This window comes from Callithrix jacchus, chromosome 10 (genome assembly GCF_049354715.1).
Source record: "Callithrix jacchus isolate 240 chromosome 10, calJac240_pri, whole genome shotgun sequence".
Lineage (NCBI taxonomy): Eukaryota > Metazoa > Chordata > Mammalia > Primates > Cebidae > Callithrix > Callithrix jacchus.
In genome coordinates, this window is record NC_133511.1 from 90,821,810 (window position 1) to 90,839,457 (window position 17,648).

At 35.1% G+C, this 17,648-nt stretch overlaps 1 long non-coding RNA gene across 1 annotated transcript in view; it reads right to left on the bottom strand.

Moving 5' to 3' along the window:
• Positions 1–17,648, bottom strand: part of LOC128929163 (uncharacterized) — a 208,798-nt gene that overhangs the window by 8,300 nt on the left and 182,850 nt on the right. Inside the window, exon 3 of the long non-coding RNA XR_013522909.1 lies at positions 16,386–16,498. This is a non-coding gene — a long non-coding RNA (uncharacterized LOC128929163). The remainder of the gene's footprint in view (positions 1–16,385; positions 16,499–17,648) is intronic.

The window sequence follows — 17,648 nt, forward strand, 5'->3', positions numbered from 1 at the left end:
TAAAAATGGAAATATTTAGGGTATAATGAGGCTCAAAAGAATAGGAAAATTTGTTTTTATAATATACTGCATTCTCCATCAGGATATCATATAAGTAAAATATTATACTAAAAAGAATTCATGTTGTCAAAATAAATAATGCTAGTATCAAACTATGCACTTTCTTAACTTGTAATATTTAAAGAAATTCATAGAGGTATTGCTGTGTAATTGTGTTCTCCCACTGATACACACTCAGCAAGATGCCTTTATGTTGGAAGTGACCTTGCTTCATACCAAGACCACAGTCACTTAGGATTTTGAAGAAACTTCAAATTTAGGATGAGCAATGGGCCATTTACTGGCCTTGGATTTTGTCAGTTTGGAGAATATGAGAGAATCTCAGATCCCAGGATTTCAGCACACACACTCAGCTTCATAGTAAGTACCCTTCTCTCTCTACTGCCAGCTTCCTCTCAATACTTAGCTTTAAACTTTCTTAATATCAACTTTTCTTTTTTTTTCAACTTTCAGTTTTGGGGGGTACATGTGCAGTTTTTTACACAGGTCAATTGTGTGTCACTGAGTTTCATGTACATGATCCTGTTACCCATGTAGTGAGCACAGTACCCTATAGGTAGTTTTTCAGCTCTTGACCCCTCTATTCCCTCTTCACCTCTAGTAGTCTCTGGTCTCATCTGTATGTCCATGTATAGTCAATGTTTAGGTCCCACTTACAAGTGAGAACATGCTGTATTTGTTTTTCTGTTTCTGCATAAATTTGTTTAGGACAGTGGCCTCCAGCTGCATCCATATTGCTGCAAAGGACATGATTTTGTCATTTTTTATGGCTACATAGTATTTCATGGTGCATATGTACCACATTTTTTTAATCCAGTTCAGTGTTGATGGGCATCCAGTTGGATTCCGTGTCTTTGCTATTGTAGATAGTGCTGTAATGAAGTATAAGTGCACGTGTCTTTTTGGTAGAACAAGTTATATTCTTTTGCATATACACCCAGTAGCAGAACTGCTGGGTTGAATGGTAGCTTACCAGTTCATAACTAATTTTGAAAAAATCTAGAAAATAATTTGGAGTTATCACATTTTTTCATTCAGACTTTGTAATATTATACTTTTTCTGACAAGAATAAATGAAATGCACAAATTTCAAGACAAAACTATCTCTACATTCATGAAGAATAACCTGTAATTCACTGTGAGGGAGAAGATTAATTTATAAAAGGTTGCTGTGGCCTCTTTCTCCTCCTTCCTTCCCTCCTTATCCTCCTTTTTCTATGATACAGAAGTGAGCTGATAAGCTAGGTCTCCTCCAGCCCACACTGAAAGTACACTTTAAATGAAGGTGTACTCCCTTCATTTAAAATCTCATCATTTCTACTCAGATTGGTATTTTCATATTTATTGTTCTATGTTAATAATTCATTATCTTAATGTCCAATTTAGTAATATGTTTTCCATTGGGGTTTAAGATTGAGGAATCAAAAACTAGTTCAAAGAAGAAATAAAAATTTCCCATGTTCCTAATCTCAGAATAGACTGTCTTAAATATTTTAATTTTCTTGCTGCTAACTTTATGTGAATCAGCCTTTGAAAAACTACAATAAAATATATGAATATAATAACTTTCTTTAAAATAATGGCTTATTACACCCAAAGTTAAACATATTTTTTGACTATTACTGATGCAATATTGTTTCTTTACCCAGTACTTGTCAGAGGCAAATTAGGTAATCCAAACCCTTTAGGTACAACAAAGTACTAATCAGTTTGCTTCATTTAAAACCAGGTAGATTTTCAGCTTTTTGCATTGTGAAGAAGTGGAGAGTAGAATTGTTTTCTTGTTCATGTTTGTGGCTTTCAATCCCAGCAAGACATAGAGCTTTAGCTAGATCTTCAAACTTTTAATGGTATGAAAGTAGACAAAATGAGATAATGAGTTCCAAAGCATAAGGAATGAGATTAGTAAGAGTTCCCAACTTGGTATTTATTAACTTATATTTTATAAGACTTTTAGATAAATAATATGCAGTAGAAATTTAAATGGTGAAAAAAACGTTCTTAGGTTTTCTCTAATGCTTAACTAATTTAAATATTTTGCTAGAACTAAAATACTTGCCTTCCTGAAGTAAGCCATTTGTTCCAGATGTGAGACAAGTTTTTGCATTAAAAAAGTTATATTAAACAAAATGAGATTTTAGTAATTTTTAAAAATACATAAACAAGTTTTGAAACAAATATCTGTCCTTATAGGAAAAAGAAATAATCAGTGAATTCTATATTTCTGAAAACAAATTTGGCAGTTTATAGTTCTGAAGTAATTCTTCAAACACTTGATTAAATAATGCAAGTTTGTTTGTTGTTTTCAGTTTTATATAGCTTAAAATAAATCTTTCTGTTTCCTTAAATTATAGGTAAACCCAATTTATTGATAGGCAATTAATATATGCTTAATTTATACTTATAAATCAATCTGGACAATTTGCTAGCAACCTTGTGTCTAGGATTAGTTTGGGTTGGCATTGGAAAATAACTTCAGAAAATAGCAATGATTAATAATGCTATAGTAATTTAATTGCAAGAACAAGATGGATATACATACAGGAAATGTAAAAGGAGTTATTAGTTAGTTATTTTGTGTTCATAGCTCCTCAGAATTAACTAACCTATGCTCATATATCAACTAAATAAAGACTGAAGAAAAGAAATCAGTTTCAAACAAAGCAGGATAACAGAAATTTTTTTGGCATATACACATATGTTTGTATGGAAGTAGTTGTTGAGGTACTTTTGGATAGACCAAAACCATCTCACCAACAGCAAAGCTGTCCTGCTGGCTTGCAGCTAACCAGAATCTTAAATTCAATTAAATCAAGGAAGTGTGAAGTTTCTTTGAAGATTTATATGGCAGTATTACTTCTTGGATCTTCAGCATGTTAAACCACAAAATAATCTTATTGAAATTGCCTTGTGATATCATTTTGATTGAAAGTTCTTCAGCATTTCAGTGTGTGTTACATCCTCACCAGTTACAACCTCACCAGAAATAGATTAATCTAGAAGAAAAAGCACTAGCAGAAACATCTAATCCAGATAGGAGAACTTTGATGAAATGTGTCCCAAGGATAGAATTGCTTGGTGTGTCTTAAATGGCAGTATTAATAGAAAAAAGGAAATCTATTAAATTCGATGACATAAAATAATTGCTTATTCCTTGAATTGGAAACAGAACTGAAGTGCTCATTATCCAAGAATGTAGAGAAAGTCCCTGAGATGGCAGGACTGTTTTTTACAAGACATTGTTGCAAGACCTCTCTGGCCTTTCTCTGGATTTACTAGGAATCGAATTGAGGACTGGCCAAACTGTTGAGAAATTAACCAATTTAAAAAGCACATTTTTCTCTATTTTAAGTTATGTCTGTATTTAGAGAGCTGTACTTTAGTCTTGAAGAAATATTTTGCATGAGAGCAACTAGGGTCCAGGTAATTTGTAGTACTTGCTCAAAGTAACACAGAATACTAACACATTGCTAGAACATTCTGACTGTCATCAACAGCCTGAGTTTCACAAAACAATAAACTTTGGGTATATTAAAATATAATAATACATGTGTATATATACATTTATGTGCATATACTACTGCATGTATATTAAAAAGATATACATATATAAACTAGACTATTAGTTTTTAAGTAATATGAAAGTATTAGAAACATCCATCAGGTTCTGTATTTACTCATGAACCTCTTACAAATTCCAAGGGGACTATATGGGAATTGTCAGAGCTTATGGGTTAAGAGCATGGGCTTTGGAATTCCAGAAACAAGAGAAATGATTCTCAGCTTGGGCATTTATCAATTCCTTAACCTTTTAATCTTTATAGTTCCTGTAGGAAATCAATATAAGCAATGTCTATTTTGTAGACTTGTCAGAGAATAAATTGTGATATAAAAATTGACACACGAATAACATATGCCAGCCATTTAATTTCATACTTGTTCTTGGTGAGTGCACAATAAATAGTACATTTTATTATTAAAAGTTTTTTTTATTTATGAATATCAATTCTTTTAAAAGTAAAAATAATAGTAAAATTACATTAATGTATTTGAATTAATAATAATTAATAAAATAAATAGTAATACATTGTTGAATCATAGGTACTTTTTGTAATTGCACTTATGATCTGATGTTCTTAATCTAAGGTATGTGTTAAGATGTGTCTAACACCAATTCTGAGGTCATAGGTTAATTAATAGTTAGAGTAACTTATCAATCATCTGAAGCAAAATTAGTAAGCCATAGTCACATCACATCTGCATTTTGAAATTATTAGACATAGTTAATAGAAAGTCATTTTGATTATCCTTTAGGAGAGAGCAGACTAAACAGTTAAGAATATTCATAGTCCTTTCTCTAAACATTAAGTTTTATAAAGTTGCCACATATGAGTATCACATGAAATCAAAATGTATTGCCACTATTTTTATCACATATTTAAAATGTTAACTTACTAGCCAGTAAAGTTAGTTCTGCTGAGGCACTGTATTATAGAGTTGAAGTGCATTGGCTCTAAAGACTTGCCTCTCTAATGGGGATGATAAAAATAATTACAACTACCTCTTAAAGTTTATATTCCAGCATACAGTAAACACTCAAAAATGATAGCTACTATAAACTTAAAGTCATCTTTACCCTTTTCATTCTTTCACACCCCATCATGATTCTATTAGCACATTTGTAAACTACAGTTTCAAAGTAAATCACATCATTGAATCCATCTAATCACACCCATTGCTAACACTCTATCTAATTTATGTTTCTCTCTCACCTTGACTACTACTAATTGGACAGCTAATTAGTATTCCTGCTGCTGCTCTTAGCTCTAAAGTCTATTTCCACACAGTAATTATAATAGTAGTTGGATATATGAATTGAATGATCTGATTTCAATATTCAAACTCCCTTCCTGACAAATGTATTAAAAAAATCTAAAATTTTTACATGCAATGGTTCTATATGGACTTCTCCTAGCCCAATCTTTTCCAGATTCATTGACCCTCAAACCTGTCCATCACAGTCTCTTTCCATAGACTTTGCCTAAACATATAAAATGCTCATCTCTTCCCTTTTGGTATTTTCTCTTTATTTATGTTGCTTTTGTTTAAAGGGTTCATCACGACTGACATTTCATTATGTATTTTTCTGCTCTCTATCTTTGCTATGAGGATAAGCACTCCATGGAGCTAGCAAGTTTGCTTCAGTAATCAATGTCCTATCTATGCCTAAAGATGTGCCTGGCTAATTGTCGACTATGTATGAGCATTAAATGAATGGGTGATCATGAGCTAGACACTCTGCTAGGTAATTTGAATATATTTTCTCACTCAATCTTCAAAAGAGTCCTAAAAGGTGGTCTCATTCCTGTCAATATAACATCTTACAAAATTGAGTCAAGAAAAGCAAACTATTTCTGGGAGGCATGTAACACCTTACTGTGATTCAAAATATACACTCAAATTGCAGTGACCAGAGTGTCCACTATCTTCATTTTGCTGTGCTTCTTTTCTAATCTTTCTGAATGTATAGAAGTCAAGAAAATCGGTTGCAAGCCATTATCTTACATGTTAACACCTGGATCAGTGTAAGATTTCCATTAAGCTTTATTTACAGTTTTGCAAGGAGTTCATCACTGAGCCATTAATATCAAATGACAGTACTGTTTGGTTTTGGTAATATGGTATCTACCTTATTCACTCCACTGAAATATGCAATGCAAATACTTCTTTCAAAAAATTACATGCAAATTTTGAGTCTAAGAACTTCAGTATTCATATTCTTCCATAACCTTATGAACCTTGAGGCTGACTCAGTTATTCTAGGGCGTTTCTTCAGATAAAACTGAGAATTTGGTCTGAAAAATCCTTTTGAATATGGCCACAATTGCCTATGCCACACTGAGTAGAAAGATACTTGTACTTTAGATTTTGTCATTATATTTCATAAAGTTTTTTCATTCAAAACAAAATCAGAACACAGTCTTGTGACTTTCTTATTAACAGCTGATTGCTTCACAGTACTTGTTTTCAGAAACACCCAAATACGTATTGTATTTCCCTTTTATTGATTAGCACTTTTACTGAAAGATAATAGTTACCTAGTGTGAGAACTGTTGATGTGATTTGATAAAAAATTAGCACTTCCCCCGGAGATGGGTTGCAAAGCAAATGTGAATGCCTCACAGGACTGGTATGTCCATATACATAACTTTTCCATTACATTCTATTGAAACTTGTAGTAAAATAACTATTTTAAATATGTTTCACTGAAACTCGAATTTGTAAACATCCATTGTGTTTACAATTGGACTTCACAAATTAATTTTTGTAAATTGTTTTGAGAAACTTAGCAGATGTTCAGTACTATGGGAATATACATTATCTATGTGCAGAGTGTATTTTGGTAAGGTCAACAAATATTTCCTAGGCAAGTGATTATTAAATTTGGAGGAAATATAGCAAAAATTTGATTAATTATGGAATTGTGAGAAATTGTCATTTAATATGTGGACATTAGATTTGGGATCAGAAGTCATTTTGATTAAAAGGAAAAAAATCAGTATAATTAAAGTTAAATGTCAGTCAAAAAATTATCTTAGACCTGTGTCTAATTATTCTGTTTTTAAATGAAACAAATTCCACTGACACCTGTATTTAGGCTAGATACAAGCTTGAACTTTTACTAAGTGAATAAAAGTATTTATTTGTTGTTGGGTTTTTTTTTTTTTAGTTGTCAAAGTTGGAATTAGAAAAATTTTAATTCTGATTACAAAGTATGTGTTTTTTTTTTAAGTTGGATGGGCTACCATCATTATACATTCTAAGAAAACTCATAGTATGTTCTTTAAACTACTTCCACAGCCTCATGATAGATTTCTGAAAAAAAAATCACGCAATCTTTCAAAATTTAAGTAATAAAATAATGAAGTAATTATTACATATGAATTATTAAGTTAACAAATCTTATACATTTATAATAAAATAACCAAATGAAATTACAAAAGGCATATATTACTATGAAAATACCATATACTCCATATTTTGACAATTAATAACAGCAATCATAATTTAACATATAAAGGAATATCTATCTATTACTTTCGATCATACTCGAAAAGCAGTATGAACAAAATTTTCAATGTATACTTTTTACGAGACAGTAAATTGTTAAATAGCTTTTTCATATTGAGTACAGTGGTGTGAATCAACTCAAAATAGCTAAATATTCAGCAGTTATTCCTCAATAATTATAAACTAAATTTTGCCTATGGCTTCCAGAGAAAACAGACAAAGTAGTTCTAAACTAAACATCCATGAAGTAGTGGCAATGAACCAAGTACCCAGTATGAAAATTTGGAATGCAGGGTTTTCGTGTTTTTTTTTCCCCAGACATATATAATTATTACACACACACACACACACACACACACACACACACACACACATACTTTTATGGGCTAAGAGCTATTATCAATTCATATTCTTGGCAGAATATTGAATTCTAAAAGCTTATGGGTTTAGTGATTTGTTTACACTGGTCTAAGACAAATGACAATTAGAAACTTCTTCCAAGATAAGAATTCCCCCATCTGGACTGTAACTAATGCCCTTCAAGTGAAGAAATGGAATGGTGGTTGGTAGGTGCTTGTGCCAGATTGATTTTTTCTGAAGTCCCAAACTCATCAGAGTCCTAAAAAAGTAGAAATGTTTGTTTGTTTTTGTTATATTTGCATCACAACTACCCTGTTGTGAATATTTTCAAGAGGAAAATATTTCAAGAGGAAAGGAGTCAGCTAACTTCAGCAAATCTATTTAAGAGGATAAAATAAGAAACTTAGATTATTTACCTCTAAGATCCTTTCCAATTGAAACTGAATTCTATGGAGCTAACCCAAATTAAGGCTCCAGAATTTTCTATCAGTATATCTTAAATAACAGAAAGAAACTTATTGAATATGTAATTGTTTCCTAAATCAAGATTGTACAGAGATTTGTTGAAACATGCTGTCTCTTCAGCCTCAAAGTCATAAATTTCTTGTTCAATAATTGTGAGATGGGGCTATAGAATATGTATTTTTTATTTTTTAGTATTCTCTAGACAAATCTTTCAATTAAGTAAACTTGAAAACCATTAACTAATCTATGCTATATATGCTAACAATGAGACTAATGAAATTCAAAAGATTTGCCTACAGTATCATTTTCTAATATAGTTTTGTGTCAGCCTTTAAGGAGTAAAAATGTGCTCACATAAAATATTTGTTTCCTGGAATGTTTATTTGGTACTATGATCTTTGTATATAAAAGGTAAAACATGGTGATACAGGGGGATGTAGAGGAAAGCACATTTTGTGAGAGAAAACACATTTTGTATGTAAACATCATCAGAAGTAGACAAAAAATTTCAATGAGAGCCAGGACAAAACAAAGATACCTAGTTTTAGCTGATAAAATATAAATGGAGAAAATGAAGCATTCTGAAACAATAAGCCAGCATTGTGGTGACTATTTTTGAGGTGTATGTCATGAAATTTTTATGTCTTCTAAACCATTAAAAGACTTTGAAAGACTCTGTGCTATTTTTAATTAATAAGAATTACTAAGCATAGAAAATTCACCTGGTCCAGGTAATTTGATGAGTTAAAAGAGATGAGTTAAAGAGATCAAATAGGTGGAGTCTAAACAAAACAGCAGATAAGGGGAAATAAACACTTAGAAAATTTTCTTTCAAGTTTAGAACATTAAGTGCCCAGATAGTTTTCTTCAGAGTCACTAATATAGGTTTCTTCTCTTTTTTAATGCCTTGTATTCTGCTGGGAGCTTAGGCACATTTTAATCACAGATGGCTCCCTTCTTCCAACATAAATTTATAAATATAATGAAATGAGGGAAGGAGTGTGCTCCCCCAAATTCTCAGGCAACACCATGTCAAAAATGAAAATAAAGAATGGAGAAGCTGTGATGTGGAGGTTTGCTTTAAGTGGAGCATAGGCTATTTAAAGGATACCGTTTATATTTCCCATTGCATGTATTTGCAATTAGAAGCAATCACTAAAGTAAATGTACTTTCATACACATTTTTAAAAATGTTTTACTAACAATAAATAAATATAGATTTCCAGCTGTCATGCATTCTCTAACTCAATGAAAACAAATTTCTTCAGTGGTTGAAAACATATAAAATAGACCAAATTTTCTTTGTTTATACCCATGTTGCTTTTATTCTATAGATTTCCAAATACCTTAGTAGTGTGCATCAAATGATAATTTCTCTTAAAATAAAGTTATTGAATTAATAAATTAATAGATTTAATGTTCAAATTGTGAATGATTTAATTTTCTTTATTACTAAACTTTACATAAAGAATAAGACATTTTGTAATTTTTAGTTTTATTTTTAATTGACACATAATAATTGTACACATTTGTGGTGGTAAATGTGATGTTTCTATACATGTGAACACTATTTAATGATCAAATCAGATTAATTAGCAAATCCATTATCTCTAATATTTATCATTTTTCTGTAGTGAGAATATTTAAAACCTTCTCTTTTTGTTTTGAAATATACAATACTTTACTGTTAACTAGTTACCTTACTGTGCAGTAGAAAACCAGAACTTATTCCTCCTATCTAACTTAAGTTTGTACATGTTGGTTGATCAATTTCTTCTACTTTCTTTCCCTTCCTTACCATTCCCAGATTATAGTAACCAATATTCTGCCCTCTACTGCTCTGAGATAAATTTTTTTTGAATTCCATATATGAGTAAAGTCATGTCGTATTTGTCTTTCTGTATCTGGCTGATTTTGCTTAACATGTTAAATGTTGCAAATGACACAATTGCCTTCTCTTTTATAGCTGAATAGTATTCTTTTTGTGTACATATAATGGAATACTATTTTTCTTATTTATCTATTTGTTGTTGTACATTTCAATTGAGTTCTATGTCTCTCTGTCATAACATGTATCACATAAAACTCTAATTTTATTTTATATCTGTATATGTATCTCTGTAATATGTTTAAAAATTCTTTGAGCATCTTTTCTTTTTTTTTTTAATTTTTTATTGGATTATAGGTTTTGGGGTACATGAGCAGAGCATGCAAGACAGTTGCGTAGGTACACACATGGCAGGGTGCTTTGCTTTTCTTCTCCCCTTCACCCACATTTGGCATTTCTCCCCAGGCTATCCCTCCCCACCTCCCCCTCCCACTGGCCCTCCCCTTTTCCCCCCAATAGACCCCACTGTTTAGTACTCCCCTTTCTGTGTCCATGTGTTCTCATTTTTCATCACCCACCTATGAGTGAGAATATGCAGTGTTTCATTTTCTGTTCTTGTGTCAGTTTGCTGAGGATGATGTTTTCCAGATTCATCCATGTCCCTACAAACGACACAAACTCATCATTTCTGATTGCTGCATAATATTCCATGGTGTATATGTGCCACATTTTTCCAATCCAGTCTATTATCAATGGGCATTTGGGTTGATTCCAGGTCTTTGCTATTGTAAACAGTGCTGCAATGAACATTCGTGTACATGTGTCCTTATAGTAGAACGATTTATAGTCTTTTGGATATATACCCAGTAATGGGATTGCTGGGTCAAATGGAATTTCTATTTCTAAGGCCTTGAGGAATCGCCACACTGTCTTCCACAATGGTTGAACTAATTTACACTCCCACCAACAGTGTAAAAGTGTTCCTTTTTCTCCACATCCTCTCCAACATCTGTTGTCTCCAGATTTTTTAATGATCGCCATTCTAACTGGCGTGAGATTGTATCTCAATGTGGTTTTGATTTGCATCTCTCTGATGACCAGTGACGATGAGCATTTTTTCATATGATTGTTGGCCTCATATATGTCTTCTTTCGTAAAGTATCTGTTCATATCCTTTGCCCACTTTTGAATGGGCTTGTTTGTTTTTTTCCTGTAAATCCATTTGAGTTCTTTGTAAATTCTGGATATCAGCCCTTTGTCAGATGGGTAGACTGCAAAAATTTTTTCCCATTCCGTTGGTTGCCGATCCACTCTAGTGACTGTTTCTTTTGCCGTGCAGAAGCTGTGGAATTTCATTAGGTCCCATTTGTCTATTTTGGCTTTTGTTGCCAATGCTTTTGGTGTTTTGTTCATGAAGTCCTTGCCTACTCCTATGTCCTGGATGGTTTTGCCTAGATTTCCTTCTAGGGTTTTTATGGTGCCAGGTCTTATGTTTAAGTCTTTAATCCATCTGGAGTTAATTTTAGTGTAAGGTGTCAGGGAGGGGTCCAGTTTCTGCTTTCTGCACATGGCTAGCCAGTTTTCCCAACACCATTTGTTAAACAAGGAATCCTTTCCCCATTGCTTGTTTTTGTCGGGTTTATCAAAGATTGTATAGTTGTATGTATGTTGTGTTGCCTCCGGTGCCTCTGTTTTGTTCCATTGGTCTATATCTCTGTTTTGGTACCACTACCATGCTGTTTTGATTACTATAGGCTTGTAGTATAGTTTGAAATCCAGTAGTGTGATGCCCCCCGCTGTGTTCTTTTTGCTTAGAATTGACTTGGCTATGCAGGCTCTCTTTTGGTTCCATATGAAGTTCATGGTGGTTTTTTCCAGTTCTGTGAAGAAAATCAATGGTAGCTTGATGGGGATAGCGTTGATTCTGTAAATTACTTTGGGCAGTATAGCCATTTTCACGATGTTAATTCTTCCTAACCATGAACATGGAATGTTTCTCCATCTGTTTGTGTCCTCTCTGATTTCGTTGAGCAGTGGTTTGTAGTTCTCCTTGAAGAGGTCTCTTACGTTCCTTGTGAGTTGTATTCCAAGGTATTTTATTCTTTTTGTAGCAATTGCGAATGGCAGTTCGCTCTTGATTTGGCTTTCTTTAAGTCTGTTATTGGTGTAGACGAATGCTTGTGATTTTTGCACATTGATTTTATATCCTGAGACTTTGCTGAAGTTGCTTATCAGTTTCAGGAGATTTTGGGCTGAGGCGATGGGGTCTTCTAGGTATACTATCATGTCGTCTGCAAATAGAGACTATTTGGCTTCCACCTTTCCTATTTGATTACCCTTTCTTTTTCTTGCCTGATTGCTCTGGCTAGAACTTCCAGTACTATATTGAATAGGAGTGGTGAGAGAGGGCATCCTTGTCTAGTGCCAGATTTTAAAGGGAATGCTTCCAGTTTTTGCCCTTTCAGTATGATATTGGCTGTTGGTTTGTCATAAATAGCTTTTATTACTTTGAGATACGTTCCATCGATACCGAGTTTATTGAGGGTTTTTAGCATAAAGGGCTGTTGAATTTTGTCAAATGCCTTCTCTGCGTCAATTGAGATAATCATATGGTTTTTGTTTTTGGTTCTGTTTATGTGGTGAATTACGTTGATAGACTTGCGTATGTTGAACCAGCCTTGTATCCCCGGGATGAATCCTACTTGATCATGATGAATAAGTTTTTTGATTTGCTGTTGCAATCGGCTTGCCAATATTTTATTGAAGATTTTTGCATCTATGTTCTTCATGGATATTGGCCTGATATTTCTTTTCTCGTTGGGTCTCTGCCGGGTTTTGGTATCAGAATGATGTTGGTCTCATAAAATGATTTGGGAAGGATTCCCTCTTTTTGGATTGTTTGAAATAGTTTTAGAAGGAATGGTACCAGCTCCTCCTTGTGTGTCTGGTAGAATTCGGCTGTGAACCCGTCTGGACCTGGGCTTTTTTTGTGTGGTAGGCTCTTAATTCCTGCCTCAACTTCAGACCTTGTTATTGGTCTATTCATAGTTTCAGCTTCCTCCTGGTTTAGGTTTGGGAGGACACAGGAGTCCAGGAATTTATTTATTTCTTCCGGGTTTACTAGTTTATGCGCATAGAGTTGTTTGTAATATTCTCTGATGATGGTCTGAATTTCTGTGGAATCTGTGGTGATTTCCCCTTTATCATTTTTTATTGCATCTATTTGGTTGTTCTCTCTTTTCTTTTTAATCAATCTGGCTAGTGGTCTATCTATTTTGTTGATCTTTTCAAAAAACCAGCTCTTGGATTTATTGATTTTTTAAAGGGTTTTTCGTGTCTCAATCTCCTTCAGCTCAGCTCTGATCTTAGTTATTTCTTGTCTTCTGCTTGGTTTTGAGTTTTTTTGATCTTGCTCCTCTAGCTCTTTCAATTTTGACGATAGGGTGTCAATTTTGGATCTCTCCATTCTCCTCATATGGGCACTTATTGCTATATACTTTCTTCTAGAGACTGCTTTAAATGTGTCCCAGAGGTTCTGGCACATTGTGTCTTCGTTCTCATTGGTTTCGAAGAACTTCTTTATTTCTGCCTTCATTTCGTTGTTTACCCAGTCAACATTCAAGAGCCAGTTGTTCAGTTTCCATGAAGCTGTGCGGTTCTGGGTGGGTTTCTGAATTCTGAGTTCTAACTTGATTGCACTATGGTCTGAGAGGCTGTTTGTTATGATTTCAGTTGTTTTGCATTTGTTGAGCAGTGCTTTACTTCAAATTATGTGGTCAATTTTAGAGTAGGTGTTATGTGGTGCTGAGAAGAATGTGTATTCTGTGGATTTGGGGTGGAGAGTTCTGTAAATGTCTATCAGGTTTGCTTGCTCCAGGTCTGAGTTCAAGCCCTGGATATCCTTGTTGATTTTCTGTCTGGTTGATCTGTCTAGTATTGACAGTGGAGTGTTAAAGTCTCCCACTATTATTGTGTGGGAGTCTAAGTCCTTTTGTAAGTCATTAAGACCTTGCCTTATGTATCTGGGTGCTCCTGCATTGGGTCCATATATGTTTAGGATCGTTAGCTCTTCGTGTTGTATTGATCCTTTTACCATTATGTAATGGCCTTCTTTGTCTCTTTTGATCTTTGTTGCTTTAAAGTCTATTTTATCAGAGATGAGAATTGCAACTCGTGCTTTTTTTTGCTTTCCATTAGCTTGGTAAATCTTCCTCCATCCCTTTATTTTGAGCCTTTGTGTATCCTTGCATGTGAGATGGGTTTCCTGGATACAGCACACTGATGGGTTTTGGATTTTTATCCAATTTGCCAGTCTGTGTTTTTTGATTGGTGCATTTGGTCCATTTACATTGAGGGTTAATATTGTTATGTGTGAATTTGATACTGCCATTTTGATGCTAAGTGGCTGTTTTGTCTGTTAGTTGTTGTAGATTCTTCATTATGTTGAAGCTCTTTAGCATTCAGTGTGATTTTGGAATGGCTGGTACTGGTTGATCCTTTCTATGTGTAGTGCCTCTTTTAGGAGCTCTTGTAAAGCAGGCCTGGTGGTGACAAAATCTCTGAGTACTTGCTTGTTCGCAAAGGATTTTATTTTTCCTTCACTTCTGAAGCTCAGTTTGGCTGGATATGAAATTCTGGGTTGAAAGTTCTTTTCTTTAAGAATGTTGAATATTGGCCCCCACTCTCTTCTGGCTTGTAGTGTTTCTGCCGAGAGATCTGCTGTGAGTCTGATGGGCCTCCCTTTGTCGGTGACCCGACCTTTCTCTCTGGCTGCCCTTAGTATTCTCTCCTTTATTTCAACCCTGTTGAATCTGACGATTATGTGCCTTGGGGTTGCTCTTCTTGCGGAATATCGTTGTGGTGTTCTCTGTATTTCCTGCAATTGAGTGTTGGCCTGTCTTGCTAGGTGGGGGAAATTTTCCTGGATGATGTCCTGAAGAGTATTTTCCAGCTTGGATTCATTCTCTTCGTCCCCTTCTGGTACACCTATCAAACGTAGGTTAGGTCTTTTCACATAGTCCCACATTTCTTGGAGACTTTGTTCATTTCTTTTTGCGCTTTTTTCTCTGATCTTGGTTTCTCGTTTTATTTCATTGAGTTGGTCTTTGACTTCAGATATTCTTTCTTCTGCTTGGTCAATTCGGCTATTGAAACTTGTGTTTGCTTTGCGAAGTTCTCGTATTGTGTTTTTCAGGTCCTTTAATTCATTCATATTCCTCTCTAAGTTATCCATTCTTGTTATCATTTCCTCGAATCTTTTTTCAAATCTTTTTTCAAGGTTCTTAGTTTCTTTGCATTGATTTAATACATGATCTTTTAGCTCACAAAAGTTTCTCATTATCCATCTTCTGAAGTCTAATTCCGTCATTTCGTCACAGTCATTCTCCGTCCAGCTTTGTTCCCTTGCTGGTGAGGAGTTTTGGTCCTTTCTAGGAGGCAAGGTGTTCTGGTTTCGGGTGTTTTCCTCCTTTTTGCGCTGGTTTCTTCCCATCTTTGTGGATTTGTCCGCTGGTCGTTTGCGTAGTTGCTGACTTTTCGATTGGGTCTCTGAGTGGACACCCGGAATGTTGATGATGAAGTATTTCTTTTGCTTGGTTTTTCTTCTACCAGTCTAGCCCCTTTGCTGTAAGACTGCTGAGGTCCACTCCAGACCCTGCTTGTCTGGGGTGCACCTCTAGCAGCTGTGGCACAGCGAGGAATGCTACCAGTTTCTTTTTCTGCTATCTTTGTCCCAGGATGATGCCTGCCAAATGTCAGTCTTTTGGATATAGAGGGGTCAGGGAGCTGCTTGAGGAGATAGTTTGTACTTTATACGGGCTTAATTGCTGAGCTGTGCACTCTGTTGTTCATTCAGGGCTGTTAGGCTGCTATGTTTGATTCTGCTGCAACAGAGCTCATTAAAAAACCCTTTTTTTTTTCTCAAATGCTCTGTGTTGAGGGGTTTGGGCTTTATTTTTGGATGTTCGATGAGGTGTCCTGCCCAGCTAGAAGGCAGACTAGCCACTGTTTGGCTGCCGAGGCTCCGCCCTGCTGTTGTGTGATTCTCCCTGTTCCTGCAGGCTCTGCTGTGGTCTCCGCCATGCCCTGCGGCGGAGTCTCTTCGTTGTAGCGTGTTGCCTCAGCAACGGCAGGCTGCGTCAGCAGTGGGCGTGTATCTCAGTAGGGACGGGTTGCCTCGGCAACGGCTGGCTGCGTCAGCAGTGGGCGTGTATCTCAGTTGGGGCGGGTTGCCTCGGTAGTGGTGGACGCCCCTCCCCCACAGAGCGTCTCGGACCGTCTGCTTGGGATAGTTTGAAATCGCGGTTTTGTTTGTCCCACTGGGTATCCCAAACACTCTGTCCCTGCAATCCCCTGGGCTGGGCTACTGTCCAAGTCTCGTTCAGTCTCAAGTCCAGCCCTCTCAAGTCTTAGGTTGCCGGTTCAACAGGGCACTCGGACAACCACGCCCTGTGGGGATTGCTGGGTAGGGCCGGCCGCTGCCGCCCCGGCTGCCGGCTTGCCAGGCAGACCTACTGCCTGGCGTCCCGTGTCTTTTTATACTTGGGAGTTTCCCCGTTCTGTGGGCAACAAAGATCAGTCTGTAAATGCAGCTCTGACTCACCGTTTGTGGATTCAATGCGAGCTCCAATCCTGGGTTGTTCTCACAGCGCCATCTTGAGTCCTCCCCCAAAAATTTTTTGAGCATCTTTTCTATGGCTTGCACTGTGTCATGCCCTGAAGATTTGATAGCAATAAATATTAATGTGGTTCCTGACTTTACTGAACCAAGAGGCTAATAGCTCTACATGTGATGTATGTTTTGAAAAGGGTTGTAAATAGTGTTAAGGAAGTTTTGAACTCACAGGATACAGCTTAGATCTCTTGTGTGTATTTGTGTGAGTGTGTGTGTGTGTATTACTTATTATGCTCCAAGAAATTTGCTCTAATATAAAGAATAATTTAACATTTTAATAAATGAATGCAAAACTCAAAACCTATCTCTCCCTACCGTTTTTCCATGAATATTTTTAAATAAATTCCTGAAATAATCCTGTATTGAATATCCTTAGCTTTTGCCTTTCTTCTTTTTTCAATTAAAAAATAGTTAATTAGTAGTCATAAACAACATGTCTAAGGCCTTTTGAACCCCAACAACCATAAATACAGAATGTTTTTACAAAGCTCTATACATTTTTCTGAATTAAAATTCCACTAAAAGTCTCTAACATGTTGCCATAGGCCCACACCACAAATTAACTGTTTTTAACTGTAACTATATATTTTTGTTCTTATTCTGTAGGTGATTTTCATATTATCTGGTTGCTTATTGAAACAGTTGCACAATATTTTTCTGACATGGCCATTTCTTGCAAAAGAAATATTTTTGTTATTCTGGGTTTGATGAAAAATGGAGAGAAAATAAATAAAACATAATATCATATTAGGAATACAATCTGGCCTTGACCACAAGCTGTTACTCATGTTGTTTACTATAGAGCTCTGTAAGTTACAAATTAAGGATAAAAAACTTGACAAATTAAAAAAAAAATTTAATGGAAATGTCTAATATATTAGAACTATCATGAAAAATAAGTTGTGAATTCCAGAGTTTACTGTGGTAATGTGCTTTCTTCTCATTAGGATTTATGAGAGTAATAGTTTAGATATTCAGACCAGGACTATAGAAGTAGAATGCTACTATAGAAATAATGAAGTAGTATAGGACAGAAAAGGTACACTCTACTTCAAACCTGAGCATTTATAATTAGAATTTTAAAAATCACTTATTTTCTCTGTGTCTTACCTTTCTCATGCATTAAATGAGTACAGTAGTTATTGTTGTGTCTTGTTATTTACTCACTTTCAGTACTAACTAAGGCTTGAG